Below are 22,661 nucleotides of genomic sequence, written 5' to 3' on the forward strand. Positions count from 1 at the left end.
CAGCCTGAACAGATCAGAACTATCCCTTTCCCTCGTCCCTTTCTTCTTTCATCTCTCCTTCTTCTCTCTCTCACCCTTCTTTATTGCAGTCTCTTTCCTAGTTTGTTTCTTGTGGGCAGGAGGAACTGTAGGATTTGCAGGGGTCATCACCAATAGTAGGTCTGGCAAGTAGCTCAGATTTCACAAGCATAGGGCAGCTTTCTTTCAGAATGAGGGGTTTACTCATCAGAAAGCTGGTTTAGTTTTCTGCCATCATCACCATCTTCATTCTTTACAGTTTAGTATTTTTTAATATATTTGTTTTTTAGTTTTAAGTAGACATAATATTTTTATTTTACATTTATGTGATGCTGAGGATCATACTCAGTGCCTCAAGCATGCTAGGTGAGCACTTTACCACTAAGCCATAACCCCAGCCCCTACAGTTTAGTATTAATCTTAGGTATGTGCCTTATTCTAAACCTTTGTGGTAAAACAAATAAATAAACCACAGCCAAACAAAACCAAAACTCCATCTATTTGGAGAATTGTTTTTTTTTCTTTCTAATAAATCTACATTGCCTGTATATGAATGTGCCTGGGAACTTGCGGATGGAGATGAAGACAGGGAGTGTGGGCAAAGCTCTCTGGACAGAAAGGATTAAGCTGAGTGAGGGCATTTTAACATGTTGGAGGCAGAGTTGTATGGTGAGGAGAACCTGAAATTTTGGAAATGAAGACACCTGTTTGAGTCCTAGCCCTGTCACTTAACCTTATTCTTTTAGTTATTTTATCTATAGTGTGGGAGACCAACCTTGCACGTGACTGAGTCACACTCCCCGGCTGGGTGCTGAGGCGCTCAGTCACAGAAATGTGGCAGAGCTTTCCCCACCCTTCTTGGGTCCGAGGGTCAGTGTCTCGTGCATGAGTGTGTCTTGCTACAGCCCCATGGGTGAAGCTACGCTCACCTGTTCCTTTGTAATATAACCTCTTGCCCTGTTTAGGGTAGAATCTTCCAAGGAAGTGCCTTGTGTGTGTCCCCTTCTCTTACTGTGCCCTTGGGCGTGGCCTACCCAGGTGTCAGTCAACCTGCTGACAGTGGACATCATGAAGATAGACTCAGCCCCCTGAAACCTGACCCCCTGCCTCATTTGAATAGCTTCTCCTCAATAAAAGGGTCAGCACGTGCTCTCGCTCTCTCTTCCTGTGGACCCTTAAGGTCAGAGGAGCATCACTGTGACCCTAAAGAAAAAGGTCTTTGTGTCTCTTGTGTGGTTATTTTGCACAGCCCAGTCAGCCCAGTTCAACTGGAGTAAACCCTGCGCCTTTTAGTCGCGGGAACAGAAACTTGGCACTATAGAATAGAGATATGGTGACAGTTTCACTAAATTGTTATAAAAAGTAAATGGGTAATCAGGAAAAGCATCAAGTAGTGGTACTGGTCCCAAATATGGGAATTTCACTATCTATGGTTCCTGCTCTCTCATCTAGATCTCAACCTCTTTCCCTATGTATCTCCTTCAAACAATATTTTAAAGACAGAGATTATTCTGTTTAGTTTTCTGTACCTAGTGCCTAGTTGAGGGCAAAGCATCTATAGATGCTTAAGATAGGTTTGTAGAACAACAGAGGACAAATGAATGCCCTTTGGTCAGGTCCAAGTGGAGACTTGATCTAATGAGTTGGGTCCCACCCTCTTTCTCTCCTCCACTGTTGTATTCTTTTATCTTCTCTTACTTTCTGAAGACTGTCCCGTCCCATCTGTTTCTATCCTCTCACTTTTATTCGTGAGCTGATATAAATATGTATTTTTTTGAGAATGTGTCCTAGACCTAAGCTCCCCAGAGACCTCATTTAGTCTCACCAGCAAGTTGCTCCGATAATCACTGTAATTGCAAAGATGCTAGGATGAACCCTTAAATTAACTGCCTTTCATTGCAAGAGTCAGGAAATTTCAAGCGGGTGGAGCAGGAGTTTCCACAGTTGTCATGGCAACGACAGTGGGTCTGATGCTCCGTATTCTCCTCTCTGCATCCCCTCTCCCCTTCCACCTGTGCTCACTCCTTCACCCAGGGTGTCCTAATCTATTCTTGATGGTACCAGCCAGAAGTCTAAGAGTAGTGATATTCTTTGAAGTGGATATAGGGATAATGGGACATAAAACATAGGCTGTATAGTTATTAATAGAACAGGTCCCTTTCATTGGTACAAACTATGAGAGTCAGGTAAGAATACAACATAGCCACTTGCTTTGTCAAGACATATTTGGCAAAGAGACAGGGACATTGGTAGTTGTTCATTTCCTTAACCCCTTCAAGCTGAATTCATGGACTCTCCTTCCCCCCACCAGCTGCACTCCCAATTTCCTGACCAATCTCCCAGCCCTCCAATTTCCTGAACAAATCTGTATGTAGCTGGAGCCGGAGGTTTCCCCCACAGACCCAACCCTATTTGAGTCTGAAAAAAAGGTCAAAGTGGAAACATAGATAGGAGAAAATGGATTTGAGAAATGTCTTTAAGAAGTAGAAGGTGCCAAGCTTGTTAATGGATTGGAAGTAGGGGGTAAGGAAGAGAGTGACCAAATTTCTCATGAGGGCGATGGCATGGAGAGTGGCCTTCATTAAGTTCCTCCTGAGATTGGGAATCTCTCCAAGTTCCCCAGGAGGAAGATCCAGTTGGTGGGGGTGGAAGAGCATTTCCACTCTGCCTATGCTGAGGTCCCGGCAAAAAAACCTAGGCATGAGCCAACCGACTTCAATTCTGTTCTTTTCATATTGAACTGAAGATAATCAATCCCCACCCTGATTCATAAGAGACATTAAACTGGAGAGGATTTTATTTATAAGGCTCACATAATCTTGAAAAATTGCTAGTTGAGATCTTTGGCCTATCTCTTTAAATTTATAGCTGTATTCAATTCATACCTATGAGTTAGCCTACCTGGAGCTGCTGAGGTGTCTTTAACCACCAGGTGAAAGCTAAATCCATGGCAGATCAACAGCTGTAATCCACAGGGTCTGCTCTTGGGACTGTACTAATAATACCCACCCCTTCCTGCCTTTTTTCCTCCATGTGGCATCCTGTGTCCAGAAGTCTTTGTTTTTCAATTTCTGTTCCTCAGGAGGAATGTTGTCTAGTTCTGAGAGGCTCTGTGAGACACCAGTGCTTTCTAGAATGAATTTCTTCAATTACCTTGTGACCCATCTTTTAAGTCTGACCATCTATCCCAAGAACCTCAAATTAAGAAAAAAAAATATTCATCTGTGTTTTTGTGATGTATTTAGAAATTAGAAAAAAAATAAGAGAAATAATTTTATTTTCAAAAGGTTTTCCACATTGATAATCTCAGTTGATCCTCATAAAACTCTATGAGGGGGACTGGGGCTGTAGCTGAGTGGTAGAGTGCTTGCTTAGCATGTGTGAGGCACTGGGTTCAATTCTCAGCACCGCATATAAATAAGTAGAAATAAGGCTCCATTGAAAACTAAAAAAACATTTTAAAAAACCCAACCCTGTGAGGTACAGAAACAGATGGGTACATCTCCCTTGTTATGGTTTAGAAAAGCGCATGTGTGAGGCATTCCAAGAAAGATTCGAGGTGAAATGAGTGGGTTGTGAGAGTCTTAACCTAATAAGTGTGTTAATCCATTGATAGGGATTAACCCTAGGTGGTGACTGTAGGCAAGTAGGGTGTGGCTGGAGGAGGTGGGTTAACACTCTCCTTTGGGGGTATGTATTGTGTCTCTGATGGTGAAAGCTCTCTCTTTGCTTTCTTGTGGCCATGACTGGAGCTGCTTTCCTCCACCACATCCTTCCACCATAATGTCCTGCCTCACCTTGGGCCCAGAACAATGGGGTTGGCTGAGACCTCTGAAACCATAAGCCCCAAATAAACTTCTCCTCCTCTAAAATTGTTCTCAACAGATCTTTTGGTCACAGCAGCAAAAAAAAGCAAACTAAAACATTCCTGATATGGAAGCTGAGGCTCTGGAAGACTGTTTTGGCCTGAGGTCACCAGGTGGATCAGTAGGGACAGGAAGAATTGTTTTACATAACACCAATGTACAAAGACTTTCACCCATACTGTCTGTTGAGTGGCTACAATAACCATCACCACCTGCTTCATTTTATAGAAGAAGGACTACCTCTCAGGGAGCTGGGTGTGGTGTTTTTGATGCACACTAGAGTGCTGTAGTTGAGTTCTGGCATTCACCAGCTGGAGCCAGCACAGCCCACAAGTGAAAGGCACTGCCCTGGTAAGACCGCCTCACTTAGATGTCAGCTGCAGATGAGGTCCCTACATCACCCACAAATCTAAACACAGGCTACACACCTGGGGGGGGGCATCCATGAGCTCCCTCTGGTTTGGTAATTTGCTAGAATTGTTATGCTCAAATTCAGGACCCCCAAAAGACCACCAGAGACCAAGATCGATGTAAGCAGCAAAGAGGTGTTTATTTCGAGCTAGCTCAGTCCTCCCCGTGCACACTCAGCAACTGGTGACACTGAGAGGCCCCGAGCCCAGGGTTTGCAGCAGTTTTATACACTCTTTGGAGAAGTCAGGGACTTCACATACATCATAGCATCTCTTAGCAAATCATCACACACCTTGGGAAAATCAAATAACAACTCTAAAACATGACTAGCACAGTCACTGGCAGGAACAAGTTGGGTAGGGGTGATAGGTTAGTACCAGAGGGATTGAACTGATTGGTATAAGCCATGAGGGGTGTACGTGCTGAACTACACGGTTTCCCAACATGTTATCAACCCCCATAAACTACTGGGAGGGTCATCTGGCATCCCAGGTATTTCCCTGTCTCATGCTGATTGGTGGCTGCTAGGGGGTTACTATGGGTCTCCACCTAGCCTGACTGAGTCAGGGACACCTGGCGCAGCAGATCTCTCCTGTTATTTGTAGATAAACAACTTAGCAGGGTGGGAATGTGCCTAGGAGTGCTCTGTGGGTCTTTCCAAGGACAAAGGTCATGCTCCTTCCTTGGACAGGCTTTGCTCTGAGGTAGAGGCTGGTTTTTCAGAATGACTCATACAACCCAAGAGAATGTTATAGCTATAATTTTGTTCTAAAGGATACAAAGCAGGATCAATCAAATAAAAAGAAACAGAAGGCTGGGCCTGGGAGGGTTCCAGATGCTGAGCTTCTGTGTCATTTCTCTATAACTCATGGAGTACCATTCTTCTACTCAGTGATGTGTTCTCCAATTAAGAAGCTCAGAGAGCTCCAGTGTCCAGGGTAGTTACTGAGTTTTCACATGTAGGCATAATGGATAACTCAGTCTCCAACCCCCACCCCTCTCCAGGTTCAAAACCCCAGCCCTCTAATCACATGGTTATTCTTCCTGGTAATCCGCCTCCATCCTGAGCTACCTCCTTATCATAAACTGTGGTGTGGTTCAAGGACCTCATGGATAACAGATACTCCCAACATTTGAGAAATATCTGTTTTGGAAACCTGTAGTAAATACCAGAGAAATTCTTCATTATATTATAGTAGCAGAGTCAGGCAGGCTCTGCATCTGGTGTGGGGATTCCAGACCAAGTGCTTTCCCTTATGCCCTAACCTGGTTCCCATCTGGCTTTCTGACTATGGTTTAGATATGAGGTGTCCCCCAAAAGCTCATGTGTGAGACAATACAAGAAGGTTTAGAGGTAAAATGATCAGGTTATAAGAAAGCCTTAACTTAATCTGTGCATTAATCTATTGATAGAGGTTAACTAAATGGTAATTGAAAACAGGTAGGGTGTGGCTGGAAGAGGTAGGTCATTTGGGGACATGCCTTTGGGGTATATATTTTGTATCTCTGCTTCCGGGTGCCATGTTCTGAGCCACTGTCCTCTGCCACACCCTTCCGCCATGATGTCCTGCCTTACCTCAGATCCCAAAGAATGGAGTCGGCTGTCTATGGACTAAGACGTATGAAACTGTGAGCCCCCAAATAAGCTTTTTCTCCTTTAATTGTTCTTGTCAAGTTTTTTTTTGGTCACAGCAGTGAAAAAGCTGACTAAAAACAATGCATTTAAGAGAGAAACTGGAATGTAGTTTGACCTCTTGAAGACCTAGAGAGAGACTTTCTCATACTTCAAAAACCACACCTGATCCTTCCATTTTACCCACCTGAAACCAGACGGAACCCACAATCCAGTTTCCACATTTCTAAGGTAATAAAGCCAAGCAGGAAGAATGCTGGTAAATGAATGTGCTCTCAGGACAGCGCAGGGTTTCTGAAAGCAAGCCACGTAGGAGGTGCTAGCACAGACCCTGATTGCAGAAGTCTGCATTTATCCTTAATCTGCATTTTAAACCCAAACCCTCTGCCCCACACCGTTCTCTGCCCTAGCTAGCTGTATTCCACAATCTGCAAGCCAAAACGGAATTGTAGATGAGGAATGATTTCAAAGGAATGAAATCCTGACAGGGTGCTTGATGAACAAACAGCATATCCACTTTCATATCCACTTTGATTATTGCTGCAAAGCCCTTGGTGAAAGGGGAGGGGATTTTCATTTGCTGCACACCTACTATGTGCAACAAATCATTTAACTCTCAAAGTTCTATAAAGTGTGACTTACTTTCATATTTTTTAAGAGAGAGAGAGAATTTTTTACTATTTATTTTTTCGTTTTCGGTGACACAACATCTTTATTTTATTTTTATATGGTGCTGAGGACCTAACCCAGCGCCCCGCGCATGCCAGGCATACCGCTTGAGCCACATCCCCAGCCCTTACTTTGGTATTTTAATGAACACTAAGGCTCTGAAAGCTTAAAGAACTTGCCCAAAGATGTGCAGGCTGATTTGAACCCAGATTCAATTCTAAGACCCTGCCTCCTACACAAGTCTGCCTTCAGCCACTGGTAAAAGCTTGGAACATGTTGCTCTCAATTTTTTCTTCTTGTTTGCTTGGTAGTTTATAAAACCTTATTTTTGTATGATGATGTAATTAATCTGTGATCTTCAGAAAACCTGTCATTTTGAAAGCTTAGGGCAGCAGAACAAAGCTAATCAAAGAAAAGCTTCATTTACATTAATACCACTGGGAGATTGCTTAGGTCACTTTTCTGAAGAGCCTGATGACCTTGCTCAGCGTAATCTAAACATTAGACCATTTTCAGTTATTAAACCTCTGCTAATTCAGGCCCCAGTGCAGAACAAATATGCTATTAATGATAAAAGTCACAATCACATAAAAGCCTGGCTGTGGGATTAGAAGGGCAGCACTATTTCCAGATGCAGCATCTATTTTACCTCGCTTCTCTTGGCCTTCCTTGATAAACAATGAGGTTTCTGGAAATTTCGGTGGGTATGAAGCCTGAACTTCTCATCAGTTCCGTACTAGTGCCACCTAGTGGTATCCCGAGGCATCTGCGGGTCCTTCAGATTTCTAAAGGGTGGGGTAGGGTTTTGAGGCCCTGCCATGTCCAGGACCTCAGTCTAGAGGCACTAGAGATACTTGTATGAGCAAGAAGAGGAAAGGGGGTGATCATCTACCTCATATATGTATAAAATTCTAAATAGTTGAGATGATAAATTTTTGGACTTGGACAATTTTGTTTTGAACTCATACAGGCACAAGAATACCTTGCCTCCTGCTTCTTTTGGATCTGTGGCCCTATCGATATCCGGGAGACCCCACCAGTGCAAACATGCAATCCCTTCTCCCCAAGACATTGTCCTCAGTCAACACCACAGCCCAGGAAGAAAATTAGAAAGCTCAGTTCTACCACAGACCATTCACTCTTCTAATTTTATTTCCTTCTCATGGTGTTCCTCAGCCACCTACCTGGCAAAGGATATCGGAAGGCAGTTCCTCAGCATTGTCTTTGAATAACATGGGGAGCATGGACTGGGGCGTCATCTAAGTAAGTGCAGAGAGAGCCAAGTTGGTTAACTTTGAGAAAGGCTTCACCTGGTCAGGGAGACAGCCTTTTTGAGACCAGAACAAAGAACAGGTAGCTGATTATCAAAGAAAAGGAAGTGAGTCTATAGCAATCCCCATCACCTGTTTGCTAACAGCCTCTGGGGTAGGATCACTTTGCAACAGAAGCAATCACCCCATGAGGCTCTCTTCCTGCCTTTTGGTCACCAGTAGGCATGAGAAGAAAGGAAACCTAAAATCTATAAAAGGGGCAAGACACCTTCACTCCCCTAGGCACTAGATCTGGACCCGCTCCTCTCAGGATAAATCGCACGTGTGCGCTCTCTCCTTCTCTCCCTCTGTTCTGTTTCTTAATTTTTTTTTTTTTTGATCTTGCTTCAGTGTTTCTCAGATGTTTAGTCTTCAACACCAAGGGAATTAGGATTGAATCCTGATTTTTCAAGACTGGTTTCATTGTTAAGATGTAACCAAAGTAGGAGATGATAAACACCAGACAAGGAGGCCATGATAGGAGAATGATAGGGTCAGTTCAGGATTTGGAGTCAGAGTTACCTGGGCTTGAATCCTGGATCTGTCTCTTGTTGTATACTGGGGGAAATTATTTAGCCTTCCTAAGAGTTTCCTTACCTGTAAAATAGGTATCATATCCTGTTTGCTGATATAGTAAGAAATAAATCCAACTGTGGAAATAAATGAAGTTTGTTCTCACTTAAATGAGAAGGATTTGGCCACCATCACTTGGTTTGGTAGAGACTCAGGCAGCAGAAAGGGAAAGCTTTATAATGAAAAAGAAAAGCTTCAGTTTGGCTGTGATTGGAGGTTGTTGGCACTGGGATGCTGGAGGAGGGTCAAGAGGCACAGGGCATCTTCTGAGATTGGTGTAGAGTGCACATTTGTATTCTTCTGATCAGTCTTGAGTTGGAAGCAATGGCAAAAAATGCCCAGTCCCGAGCATTCTGTGAAGATTTCTGTAGAAGCTGTGGTTTGGCTTCTGCATATTCTACAGCAGGGGTTGTGGGTTGGAGTTCTGTTGTCACATGTAGTTTGGCCATTGTCCATTTGTATAGTCAGTCTTTTATAATACATTCAAAGCTACTCACACCTCGCAATCATTGTTATTACAATTCACAGTGATCAGAGGTGGTTCTCAAATTCTTCTGGGGCCAGACTTTAGGTGGTAGTTTCCTTATTTCATTTTGTGTTGCTGTAATACCTGAGACTGTGTAACTTATAAAGAAAAAAAGCTTGTTTGGCTCACAGTTCTGGTGGCATGTGGCACAGGCCCCTTTGGTTGTGTCACAGCATGGCAGAGAAGTAGGAGGGGAAGTGGGCGTGTACAGAGACAGGAGATAAAAGAGTGGGTGGGGACCAGACTTGTTCTTTCATAACAATGTGTTCACATGAACTAAGTGGGTAAAAACTATAATAGTCCCTCCTGAAGCCAGTGACTCCATAACCTAACCAATGGGTTCCAATGGACCCCATTTCTTAAAGATCCATCACCTCTCAATACTATTGCATTGGGAACCAAGTCTCTGGGAGATACACTCAAACCACAGGACTCCCAACAGTGTCATTCAGGGTCCAGGCAGGAAACCAGAACCTATACCAATTATTTTAAGAGAGATAACTTAATAGGGGGAATTGAAGAGATGGAGAAAAAAAAAAAAAGGTAAGAAAGCAATACAGAAGCAGTTCTTGAATGAAACAGCTGCCGCTCCTAGGGCTGGAGGAACAAGAAGAGATGAAGAAGAGATGGGAGTTATTCAACTTTTGAAGCCTAGAGCAGAAGCCTCATAGAGTGTGAACCAGATCTCTTTAGAGAACAGTGCTCTTCAGCTGGTGTTGGTACCTCCTGAATTTGGAGGAGGCCCTGAAGTTCTTGAACTTGGGCCTCCAAGTACTCACAGATTGGAGCAGTTATATTTTGTAGAAAGGGCAACATGAGGTTGGTGCAGGGAGAGTGGAAGTCTCTCCAAATGGGAATGATTGCTGCTGTTGGTTGGAGTATCATTGCTGCAATGATATTGATCAATAACCAGCAGCAAAGATGGGAAGATGCCAACTCCCTCCTCTTGCTTTCATTTCTTCCTCCAGTGTTCCCATAACTAACAGGGATCTGGCTGGCAAAGGCAGTAGAAGAAGAAATTTTAGTGTCAGCTTTTGGTATGTGAATAAGGCCTTTTCAGTTTGTTTCCACATTATTTGTAACAGACATCATCAAGAAATGAGCCCCAGATTCAATGTCACAGAGAAGAGTATAGAATGGTGGTTTGGAGTGGAGGGACGACAGCTTTCAGCAGGCTTACCTCTTTCTCCATTGTTTGCAGAGCCTCACTTGTTTAGGCACAAGGTGGCTAAATGTGCTGGAGAAACACAGGCAGCCCCATCCACACTCAAAGATGAATCTTGATTGATTCCTTAAACCTTGGTTTTCAAAACTAAAACAGCCAACTGAAAGTAGACAGTCAATGAATAACTAATTTGATCGTTTCTGTCCACTTACTCACTGCTTTTTTTTTCTTCCTACATCTACAGACACCTGGAGGAAAAAACCCAAGTCCTTCTTTTCACGGAGATTGGTGAAGCCTCTGCTTTTTCCTCGCTTTTCGATGCGGAGCCTAGAGATTCCCATAAACTTTCCAGCCCTTTCTTCAGGGGGACCAAGGGAAAGCCAGGTCCTGGGGAAGGGAATCTCCTTCGGTTCCACCTTAGATCTTCACACTCTAGGTGGTCTTCTAAAAGAATATAGGGATGGAGGTTTGGCCCCTCCCACTTAGAGGAGGAAGGCTCTAGCTAGACTTTCATCTAGAAGTGACTATCCTATGCTGGAGATGATCCCAGGTATCTGGAACACCAAGGTGAATCAATCACAGTCCCCTCCCTAGAGGAGTTCCGTAGGCACTGGTCAAATCAGTGTAACAATGTGAGCAAAAACATAAGTACATGACATCATGGCCTAGGTCTGCCTGTGACCATCTCAGAAAACTTATCAGAGGACACAATAAAAGAAATAGGTGGGCACTCCAGACAGATGTCAGCATGTGTGAGACGGTCTGTGGGTGTCTAAAAGCATCTCCATTAAGGGCCTTTACGATTTTGGGTCAGGATTGAGCTCTGGGATGACTTTCTACAGAGACTGCTGGATAGTTGGAGAGGCATATGGCCCATCTGTTGTTAGACAGCTCACTTCAGCAGCTGTGTGGAGGCTAGACCAGGAAAGGGAGCTGCAAGACAGGAGGCAGGAAAGTGGCTAAAAGTTTGTGTCATAATATTCGTTGGTGGGTTAAAGATGTTCAAGAGGCCATGGCGAGTGGCAGCGGCTCCGGGTCGTCGGCGACCGCGGCGGCGAATCTGAATGCGGTGAGGGAGACCATGGATGTTCTGCTTGAGATTTCAAGAATTTTGAATACTGGCTTAGATATGGAAACACTGTCTATTTGTGTACGGCTTTGTGAACAAGGAATTAATCCAGAAGCTTTATCATCTGTTATTAAGGAACTCCGCAAGGCTACTGAAGCACTAAAGGCTGCTGAAAATATGACAAGCTGACTTTCTGGAGAGATCCTGATGAGATATGTCAAATTCCTCAAGAGGATTTGAAGATTGCATTTTAGTCAAGAATGTACAGTGAAATTACTGCATGCAGCAGTGTAGAAAAATTTTCCTTTTAAAAAGAATTATAAAACCATAGCTTTATAAATCAGTGGAAAGTGGCTTACAGAGAGAACTATCAAATGTGTTTGCATCGCATCTTTTTTTTTTTAATGGCCCTAATGTTTTGGCATTGCTATGTTTATATTTATGTATTCCTTATTTATAGCTCTGATAGCTTTAATTTTCTAAGCAGTCTGTCTATCAGATGTGCACATCTGCTGTGCCTGGTGGAAGTATAGTGGAACCCATCAGTATTGATGTGTCGTAGTTATGACTTGTTGACATTTCCATTATAAACTTTAATTTTGAATTGTTTATGCATAATAACTGTTGATTTATGTTGTATCAGGCTGAAAGTTGACAAGATTTTAGCCACCATGTAAGAATTTGTATTTAAATTCCCCATGTATACCAGAATCTTGTTTTTTAAAATGAGAACATAGAAAACATTTCTTGTAATCTTCTCTTTAGCAAAGAATATTTAGTTTTTTAAACAGTTTTTGGGCAGTTAATAGTGTGAACTAGATCATTTTGTATTGACTGAAAAATAAAACTTCTAGAAACTTAGATTTTAAAAGTAATAATAGTGCTTAGCTTAGTATTGTTTGTAGTTTGAGTCATTTACATCAAATAAGAATATTAGTTGAATGTTTTTCTAAGCTTTATATCCTATAAAGGCCTAAAAATAATGTATAAAGTGAAACAGCCAACATGCAAAATTCCTTTTTTACTTTTATTACATAAAAGTAATTGGAATTTTTATCTAATAACTATGATGTAGATATATAATAAATCACTAGATAAGTGGTGTGTTTCAATGAATATGTAATATTTTCTGAGGAAATAAGGATTTCTAGTCATTAAACAAAAACTAATGAAATGTGTATCAGGAATTATAAGTTTGCCTTTCTAAAATCATTTTGTGTGTCATTATTTACCCTTAAAGTTTTAACTCATCAAAATGATAATTCAAAAATAAATTTTAGAAAATTTAGGATGTTATTGGTTCTGTTTCTGTAACAGAATCTCAGTGGAATTTTTTTGCAAGGCTAATATGGATTTAATTTCATTGTTGACTAAATTTTAGAATGGTATTCATTCTTCACTAATGTTTTTTGTTGTTCATACAAGCTGAAGTGGTTTTAATAAGATTTAGTGATATTTAGGTAGCCACTTTCTCTGCTTTTTTTTTTTATATTTATTTGACCATTATCACTTTTAATTCATGGCATCTTTACCAGTAAACTGAAAAGGTCTATTAGCACAACAAGTTGGGAGACAATAAGAATTTGTGATAAGCATTTGAATGAAACTAAACACTACAAATATTGCATGTTATTTATAAATCAAAGAGAACATTTATTCTCAACTCCAAAATGTGTATGCAGTTCTAGGCCACCAGAGTTGATAATATAGATTAAGTTATTTACGTATGAAGCAAAATAGGAAAAAATATTGAGAAAGGATTATGTTTACAGAGGCCTTCTTATATGTCATATTTCTTAAATGTTTTTTGGTGATACTGGGGATTGAACCCTGATGCATTCCACTAAATCACATCCCCAACCCTTTTTATTTATATATATTTATTTGAGACTGGGTCTGGTGATATTGTTCAGGCTGACCTTGAACTTGTGATCTTCTTGCCTCAGCCTCCCAGGTAGTTGGGATTAGGTGTGTGTCACTGCTGCTGGCTTTAAATGTATTAGTATCTTTTTAATGCATACTTCAGTAATATTTAAGAAATAAAATGATACAATTCCAATGCTGTACATGTTGACAATGACAAAAATAAAACCATATTGGTAGTATAAAAAAAAAAAAAGATGTTCAAGAGACTTTCCTTTGCTCCATCAGCTGAAGAGTGATTCAAAACAGTAGACACAAATATAGAGAGTGGGAGGGCTGTGACAAGCTTTCTCTCTCTCTCTCTCTCTCTCTCTCTCTCTCTTTTCTTTTTTTGGTACCAGGGATTGAACTCAGGGGCCCTTATACTGAGCCACATCTCGGTCCTTTTTTGAATTTTATTGAGAGACAGAGTCTTACTGAATTTCTCAGGGCCTTGCTAAGTTGCAGAGGCTGGCTTTGAACTCACGATCCTCCTGCCTTGGCCTCCCCAAGTTTCTCCTTGGGAGATCCTGTCCGGCAGAGACACTGAATCTGACCCGGGAAGATCATGTCTCAAGGCAAGTTGAGGTCTCTAGGGGACAGGTATGGGGATACATGGGCGGGAAGCAAGGCTGGCAGGAGGGCACAGATTTCAGATGTTATTTCCGAGGCGAATGACAACTAGTGGGGATTCTGAGTCTGGGGCATGACATGACAAGAGGCTGTGCTTTAGGAATACTGATCTGGGAGCAACATGGAGCACATATCAGCGTAAGAGAGGAGTCTATTGCAAAACGAGCGTGTGGGCAAGTGATGACAAAGATCAGAGCCAGCACAGTCACTTTGAGAGTGGGGATCATGGGTCAGACTTGAAAGGGAGACTATTGAAATTTTGGCCACTAATGTGGGATGGGGGAGTAGGGGTCAAGATGTCCCCATTTTTTTTTTTTTTTTGTTAAAAGAAAGTGAAAGGGAGATAGAAATTGGAAAGGCAGTAGAAGAAGAAATTTTAGCGTCAGCTGTTAGTATGTGAATAAGGCCTTTTCAGTTTGTTTCCACATCATTCCTAACAGACTTCATCGTCCTGTAACAGAGCCAAACTCATCTTTGGACTTCAAATGAAGCTATTAAAGCAACAGGGAAGGGAACCACAAAGGAATGAGGGGTAGCAGCTTCGAGGACAATTTGATTTCTGGCAATGATTTTAATTGTGACAATAATCGTAATAGTATTCCATTAATTTTATATTTCTGATGGAAAGTGTTCCATTAGACTAATGTTAGTGAGAATACAGTAAAATTAGCCTACAGATTCACTTTTGGTAGCACTGTAAATTAGCACACCACTTTGAAAAGCAATATAAGATGTGGTAATCCCACTCCTAGGAATTTATCTTAGGAAATATAAATATATTTTAAGGCAAAAGCTGAGAGCTCAAGGAAGTTCATTACAGCATTATCTACGCTAAGCAAAAATAGTGAAGACATAAAACATTAATAGAAGGAAATGTTTCAGTAAACGATGCTATGGTGATTCAGTGAAATATTATGAACCTATTAAAATGCAAATTACAATTACACTGACTAGGGAGAAACATAGAAACATGTTTGATATGATAAGCAGGAGTAAAGGAAGCAGAGTACAAAATACTTTCCACACTTTAATAGAGTATGAATATGTGCATGCATTGGGTAAAGTCTGGAAGGTAATTTGAAGAAATGAAAGTAGATATTGTGCCAAATAGCCCAGAGCTCAGGAACCAGAATGTAGGTCTCCAAACCTCTGATTTACTAGTCTGTGACCTTGGGTAATGTCTTCATTCTCTCTCAGGTTCAGTTTGTCCTCTATAAATGGGGATAACATAGGGTGTGATTTTATAATGGGTGTTGAAAAACACCCACCTTAAGGAGTTGTGAACATCCAGATGAAATAATGCATGTGAAGCTCTTGGCTCTTAAATGTTTCGATAAATGACACCTATTATTGTGGGCGATTTTTATTCAAAGTATATTATAAATAGATTATCTTAACCAAAAAAAAAAGAATTCACAAAAGTGTTAGCTTTTTGTCACTGTGACCAAAATAATTGGACACGTTAACAACTTAGTTTGGCTCATGGTTTCAGAGGTTTGAATCCACGGTCCGCTGTCTTCATTACTCTGGGCCTAGGTGAGGCAGAACATCATGGTGGAAGAGTGTGGAGGAGGAAAGCTGCTCAGCGTCTGGAAGGCAAGAAGCAGATGGCTGAAAAGAAATCTCCAAGTGGATTAATCCACTGATGAGTCCAATCACTGCCCAAATGCCCCACCACTGAATCTGGCTGCATTGGTGACCATGCTTTGAACATGAGACTTTGGGGGACATCTCAGATCCAAGCCCATAGCAACCAGTAGCATGCTATATAACTCTCTGTATTGGAATAAGGTAGACCCAAGGGGTATTATACAAAACATTGAGAAGAAAACGTTAAGCCCTGAGTTCTCTTTTTTTTTTTGTCCTTGCATTTGAATCTAACTTGATATTTTTTTTTTAAATTTAACTTTTATTTTATTATTATTTTTTTTAACATTTATTTTTTAGTTCTCGGCGGACACAACATCTTTGTTGGTATGTGGTGCTGAAGATCGAACCCGGCCGCACGCATGCCAGGCGAGCGCGCTACCGCTTGAGCCACATCCCCAGCCCTAACTTGATATTTGATCAACTCTGGTTTGAATTTTTTTGGGGGGCGGGTATTGGGGATTGAACCCAACATCACTTCACCAGTAAGCTCTATCCGCAGCCCTTTTTATTTTGAGACAGGGTCAGTCTCACTATGTTGCTGAGGCTGACCTTGACTTTGTGACACTGCTACCTCAGCCTCTCCAGTTGCTGGGATTATAGGTCTGCACCACTGTGCCCAGCTGACATGTGATCAACTCTGGGAGTGAGCTACATACAATGTCCCCCACCCCCAATATTCTTACTCCATGTCTTTGGTCATCAGCTTCCTTCCTGTTCCTGCCAAGAGAGAGGGGAGGGCCCACTCCTGACAGGGATGGCTCGTGAGTCATTACCTGCCCTGAGTTTTAAATTATTGGGCAAGGGAGGAGGTAAGACTGGAAGTCAATCGCCAGTGACCCCTGGCCATTGCCACCTAACCTGAGACCTGGGGAATCTTGATTTCATCTGGGCTTTGGTAGTTGGTTTTTTTTTTTTTTTTTTTTTTTTTTTTTTTTTTTTTTTTTTTAAGAGAGAGTGAGAGAGGAGAGAGAGAGAGAGAGAGAGAGAGAGAGAGAATTTTTAATATTTATTTTTTAGTTCTCGGCGGACACAACATCTTTGTTGGTATGTGGTGCTGAGGATCAAACCCGGGCCGCACGCATGCCAGGCGAGCACACTACCGCTGAGCCACATCCCCAGCCCCTGGTAGTTGGTATTATATATGTTTTCTTCTGTGTAAGAAGGATGTCCAGAGATATCTGCAAAGATGGTCAGAACTCATGTGAGTGGCTGTGTGATCATCCTATGTGTTCTCAACTTCAGAGGAAAGGCAAGGGCAGCTGGTTCACAAAGGATTTTAAACCCCTGCAATGTAGACCCTGCAGCTTTGTATCACTGACGGCTTTGAGCATAATCTAAAATCAATTCTTTGCTCTGAACATGACCCAAGGGCCTCATCTGCATCATAAATGAAAAGGCTCTGCTGTTTGCCAGCCTTGGTTACAGGGAGAACAGCACAGCTTCCCAGGGCACAGGGTCAGTGAGGGCAGAAGGCGCAGGGACTCAGGTTCCTGCTAGTCCCTGCATGGTTTAGAAAACAGGGAAACTAATAGTGCATTCAGCAATGACACCTCTACCCTTCTAGGATCTATTGTTCAAAAATAGCTACTGATATTCTCTGAGCTGTTCACTGTAGGTTGTTCATCCTAACATTCTTTCAATAACAAAGGGCTGGTAAGAATCCAAATGTCTGTCAATAGGGAATTGATTCATCCAAGAAAACGTATAAGGAAGAATCACATAGAATATACACCCCCTTGCTATTAATAGCTGAGAACTCAGTGGGGTTGACCTGTAGGAGTACCTTCTACAACATTCACTTCTTTGTTGTCTGAGACTTATTTCATAATTGCTTTTGTAATCAGAGGGAAAAGATTTAAATTAGGAAAAAGAAAACCAAGGTGGAGACACCGATCTCTTCCTCACCTACCTTCCCTCTTTATCTACCTGAGAAAATGAGTGGCTCAAGCATTCTCGATGTCATTCTGCCTCTCCACATTTGCTGCCCCAGAGCCTGGAAAAAGGAAGCCAGAGTTATCTCACCTGGGCCCCCTCCTCCCCAGGCCCAATGTGCACTCAGGCCATAACACATGTAATTCTTTGATCACATGGATTTTGACTAGAGATTAATTCTGGTTTGACCTCAAGAATAACAAGTGCTTCTGTTTCTCACCTCCAGCTTACCCAATTAAAAAAGACTTTGGAGGGTACTTCATAGAAGTTTTCTGAATTAAGTTATTTTGATTAAAATGCAAATTGACCTTCAGAGTAGTAACTCATTGAGGTTTAGTAACTGTTTACATCTAAATGTCAATTCTTTTTAAGTTTAAACAGTTGCAAAGTGAGTTTTACTCAGGGGAAGGTTTGGGCCCTGAGCATTGCAAGACCAGGTAGAAGGCAGAGGGACGTGCCTTAGGTGTGTGTAAGGAGGATGCTGAAATCAGGACCCAAAATGAATGAAAATCCACATAATTTTGTCCAGGACTACCATCACCCCCCACTGCCCCCCATCTTCTAATAAAAAATAGACTCAAACTTACCTCTGCCTGCCTAGTTTTAAAACATTCCCAGTTTGGTGAAACATTCCAAGCCAGAGTTGTACTTCTAATGAAGAATTCCATGATATAATACCATTATGGTGGTTTTATGATATATAGAATTTCTAATCACACTACCGCAGTGGTCCAAAGCTACTGTTTGCCATCCAGATGAAATATTTTTATTTCCAAAAGTATTTTGAAACTACCATTGTAATACTTGATTTAAGTAAGCATTATCAATGGCTGATAAAATCATTGGAAGAATACTTTTGGAGGAACAGGACAATCACACAGTTTCAAAGCTTCACATCTCAGATCACTATGACGGACAAAGACAAAGGTCATGTTTGAAATGGGTTAGTCAGGTAGATACCGAATTAACCAGTGATCCAATTTAATATTACCACTAACGGAACAAACTACATCATGGGCCTCCTGGTTCAGTCCAAGAGAATACAACAGGGAATATATATCACCCCCTTTAAAAAAAAATGTGTGTTTGCTGGGTGCTGTGGCGCATACCTGCAATTCCAGCAGCTTGGGAGGCTGAGACAGGAGGATTGCGGGTTCAAAACCAGCCTCAGCAATAGGGAGGCACTAAGCAACTCAGTGAGACCCTGTCTCTAAATAAAATACAAAATAGGGCTGGGGATGTTTCTTAGTGTTCCTGAGTTCAATCCCCACAGAGGTAGGACATTTAATGGGTGGGGTATTGTTGAAGGAAGTTGCGTCATAGTTGGGGCATATGCTTGAAGGGGATATTGGATCCCAGCCCCTTCCTTTCTCTCTCTCTCTCTCTCTCTCTCTCTCTCTCTCTCTCTCTCTCTCTCAAAAGCTTCTTGACTACCATGAAGTGAGTAGCTGTGCTCTACCACATATTCCTCACCATGATGTTCTGCCTTGTCTCAGGGCCAAAGTAACAGGGTCAAGTGACCGTGGACCGAAACCTCTGAAACTGTGATCCAAAAATAAAACTTTCTTCCTTTTAAGTTGATTTTCTTAGGTATTTTTGTCATGATGACAGAAAATTGACTAACATAATGAATAATCTGAATGTAACATGAGGAAACAGCCCGTCAAATCCACATCGAGGGTCACTACACAAAATAACTTGTCTGAACTCTTCAAAAATATCAGTGTCATGAAAGATACACAAGACTGAAGAATTTTCCAAATTGAGAGAGAATAAGAGATATCAAAAGATATTAAAGAGATATGATAACTATGTTTGCATCATGATTCTATATTGAATGCTGGATTACAAAGTGTGTTTTTAGGATAAGTGGAAAATTTTGAAAATAGAAACTACATTGAACAGTATCATTGTATGAATCTAAATTTCTCACATGTGATAATTTCAATATGGTTGCAAAAGAAAATACCCTTGGATCTTAGGAGATAGTTTAAAAAAATATTTCTGGGCAAAATGTGTTGCATGGATATTTTCTTCTACATATTGAAACCAATAAAGTATGTAGATTAAAGTATCATTAATCCAGTGTTATTCAACAATGGTACAGTGAGCCACTATTATGTGCCAAGTACTTTGGGGGACACTGGAGACATCAAATAGGGAACAAACACACCAGATGCCTGTCTTCCTCAACCTTATATTGTTCTAGGGAGGAGGAGGAGAAGTGTTTCATTGTATGGACTACTGTGGGAGGCCTCTAGATTCCCCTCAGGACCAGGGTGCCTATTCTCCCTGATTTGTGTTTCACTCCTCCATCCTTCTTGGGGAATTGCTCATCCTTCAGGAAACGCCTGGCCCATGATTGCATGTTCCTCACTAGGAGTAGCCAGTGTCTAATGACCAGTCTACCTGGTGCCACAGAAACCTGAGCCCCCATCCCAGTGTAGGGTAAAAGGTCCAACTCAGTTCTGCAGCTCCCTCTGGCTCCTAGTGCAACTGCAAGGAGTTCGATTTCTCCCCAGACAAACCTGCTTCACTCAGTCTCCTGTAGGTGTGTCTCTAGTCAACCTCCTGCACATTTTAATCCCTCTTGGAGCCCATTTCCTGTGGCATGTACCCCAAATTGCTGTGCAACTATAGAGCTTCAATTTGACTGCAGCCATCTTGGTCCTATGTCCCATCTTGCTCCCCAAGAGACTCTGGCAGGCATTCCAAGTTCTGTAGGATAACTAAGTCAGCAGAGAATTTCTGTGTCATGTGCAGCCTGTTTCTTTTCTTTTCTTTCATTCTTTTTTTTTTTTTAACTTCATAATCCTTCCAGTCTGTTTCTTAAGAACTTGTTTGATGGTCCTAGCTAGGGACTGGACTAAAAACTGGTCTTCTATTGGGAAGCTTGTCTTCATCAGCACAGAGTTTTGGTGGGACAGACATGAACTGGTGAGAGAGAAAGGACACACCAACCTAGCTAGCCAGATCAGTGGAATCCATGTTGACAATCAGTGGGGAGTCAGAAGTCACAGCCAGATTGCCCTTACCTGCAGACCTCAACTGTTTCTTAAGTGACATTTGACATGTTAATAGTTTAAAAAATATTTGTTTTGAGGGCACATGATAATTATTATTACAGAAGAGTGGGTTTCATTATGGCATATTTGTATATGTACATAACATAATTCGATACTAATAGTTTTTGTGATAGCCAGGTAAATTGTGGTTGGCTATAGCCAACCTGGATCTAGTTTAGTGTATAAAATCTGCCTCCCATCCTGGGCTACAGGGGTTTGCCCAAGGCAGACTTATGTCTATGAGCCCCTAATAAACTGCACTTTGTGCAACCCTGGAATTTTTTTTTTTTTTTTTTGACTCTTTCTTTGGTCTCTGGGCATTCTTCACCTGGTTCTCCATAAACTGGAACTGGTCTCCTGAAACAGCAATATAGTGAGTTACAAGTTACTAATACAGGATGCAACAGGGCCAGGAAAGGATTGGGGAGACACAGTTTTGATAATCTTGACTGAAGTCCTGGCATAATCAGGTGATGAGAAATTAGATGCCTAGGACAAAAAACCATTTTTTTAATATTTATTTTTTAGTTTTTGGCGGACACAACATCTTTGTTTGTATGTGGTGCTGAGGATCGAACCCGGGCCACACGCCAAGCCAGGCGAGCATGCTACCACTTGAGCCACATCCCCAACCCCCAAAAAACATTTTTACTAATCTAATTTTTTGTCCCTTCCCGGCCTCTACATAGTTTTCAGATTGAAATTTTTTGAGTGAAGTCATTGGGCTGTCTTTGTACCTCAATTTTCAGATTTTTCACTTGGTTGGAAAGAGAAAGCTTGAGGCAAATTCTCAGATTTGAGCTTAAAGTGAAAGAAAAAGGCAAGACATTTCTTGCCTGCCCTCCTCTGGCAACTCTCCTCCTCCTCTTACTATTTTTAAGTAGGAGGACAAAGCAGGACAGCCTTGGCAAGTGGTTATTGATAATGGGTCTGCGAATGCTACCCACCTACTCTTTCTCCATTTATGGCTTCACATTTAAAAAAACCAGCCAATTACACTCGAGCTGGAACATTGTGAGTGTTGAATTCTGGCAAGGCTGGCTCTCTCCATCTCCACAATGACCATGCCTGAGGCACTGGAGAGAGATTGGAGAGGTACTCCGCTGGCTCGTTATATAAGGTTATTATGCCTCGTGACAGTTATGGGCCGGAGAAAACAATGGAGCTAATAACTTCAAGGCAGTTTCAGTCCTCCTCATAAAAGCACGGGGAGTTCCCTGCCTGCACAGCTCTTCATCCTGGTGGAAAGGGAACCCTAGGTGACTGCTTTTATATTGATTCCCAATCCCTTGACAGCGCTCTCCTTTAATATTGATAGAGAGATGGGTTTGGGCACTAGCAACTACCTTTTTGATATATTCCCAATGAAGGAACAATAGCATTTTAGTTCAAGGCATTTAGAATAAAGACTTCTCAAAGGGCAAAATCAGTACCTGTCTCGTAAGGTTGGTAGTGAGTCAGGGTTTCTTCTGAGAGATGCCTCAGCTTTCTGTTACTATAAAATTACTGTTACTGGAGATATTATTAAGAAAGACAGAAAGGGGGCCAGGGTAGGGTTCTTCAGAGTCTGAAGTACAGAATTGGAACTGGACTGGCTGTTTTTTTCCCCCTCAGTTCTTGGGATTGAACCCAGGGGTGCTTTACCATGGAGCCATATCCCCAGCCCTTTTTATGTTTTATTTATTTATTTTTTAAAATTCATTTTCTTTTCTTTTTTTTTCTTTAAAGAGAGAGTGAGGGGGGGGGAGAGAGAGAGAGAGAGAGAGAGAGAGAGAGAGAGAGAGAGAGAGAGAGAATTTTTAATATTTATTTTTTAGTTCTCGGCGGACACAACATCTTTGTTGGTATGTGGTGCTGAGGATCGAACCCGGGCCGCACGCATGCCAGGTGAGCGCGCTACCGCTTGAGCCACATCCCCAGCCCTTTATGTTTTATTTTGAGATTTTGAGAAAGGGTCTTGCTAAATTGCTTAACACCTCACTAAATTGCTGAGGCTGGCCTTGAATTTGTGAACTTCCTGCCTCAGGCTCTCAGATCACTGTGATTACAGGCATTCGCCACCACGCCTGGCTTATCTGCTGTTTTATGGAAGCATTTTCATAGGAAGTAGACTGCCTGGAATCCAATCATGGCTCCATTGTCTGCAATGGGGAAACCAGGATTTAATTGGGTGATTTACTTAACATCTCTCGTCTATAAAATAGGAGTACTATGAATACTTACCACAGAGGGTTGTTGA

General features: G+C 41.7%; 1 pseudogene; it reads left to right on the forward strand.

Moving 5' to 3' along the window:
• The first annotated feature begins 11,183 nt into the window (after positions 1-11,183).
• Positions 11,184-11,973, forward strand: LOC144254504 (mitotic-spindle organizing protein 1 pseudogene; annotated as a pseudogene).
• The last annotated feature ends 10,688 nt before the right edge of the window (positions 11,974-22,661 follow it).

The sequence above is a fragment of the Urocitellus parryii genome, chromosome 4, assembly GCF_045843805.1.
Source record: "Urocitellus parryii isolate mUroPar1 chromosome 4, mUroPar1.hap1, whole genome shotgun sequence".
Classification (NCBI taxonomy): Eukaryota; Metazoa; Chordata; class Mammalia; order Rodentia; family Sciuridae; genus Urocitellus; species Urocitellus parryii.